Source organism: Penaeus monodon, chromosome 31 (assembly GCF_015228065.2).
Source record: "Penaeus monodon isolate SGIC_2016 chromosome 31, NSTDA_Pmon_1, whole genome shotgun sequence".
NCBI lineage: Eukaryota > Metazoa > Arthropoda > Malacostraca > Decapoda > Penaeidae > Penaeus > Penaeus monodon.
Genome location: NC_051416.1, coordinates 23,259,347 through 23,259,955, shown reverse-complemented (window position 1 = coordinate 23,259,955; position 609 = coordinate 23,259,347).

The window sequence follows — 609 nt, the reverse complement described above, 5'->3', positions numbered from 1 at the left end:
CAGGAAAAGTTTTTAAAAAACTCGAATCCATAATAAAAATAATTCTATTCTACAGATATCTTAAACAGGAACTAGGGGAACAGGCATACATACAGTGACTCGCACATTTGTTTAAAGCATCTTGAGAGTGACTGAACTTACAAAGTGATCATCGCACACACACTGTAGGTTGTCCAAGGTGGTACTGCTCACCTACACTGACTCTATATACCAAAGGCTATACCAAAAAGGACATACTGGCACTAAATCTATGTATATATAAGCAAGGAGTTATCAAAGGAAATAAAAAGGACGGGAGAAAGATACAGTGAGAAAAGCAAAACAAAAGGCAATGATAGTCAATTTCCAGATTAAATGGATATTAACATTTTTACCATAACATCGAACACTGAAACCAAGGAGAGAGGCGAGGAGGTGGGAAATAAAACAAGGCACATTCATATAATCAAAAGAGAGAAAGAGAAAAAAAAGAGGGAAAAAAATGTCTGTCACAAGCCTTCAATACACAAAACAGATTTACAGGGAAACAATTTACATATACCATCAGCATGTATAGTTAGACGCTTGAAAACACAAAAACTAGCTCAATGCTAAAACAAGATTCTGACC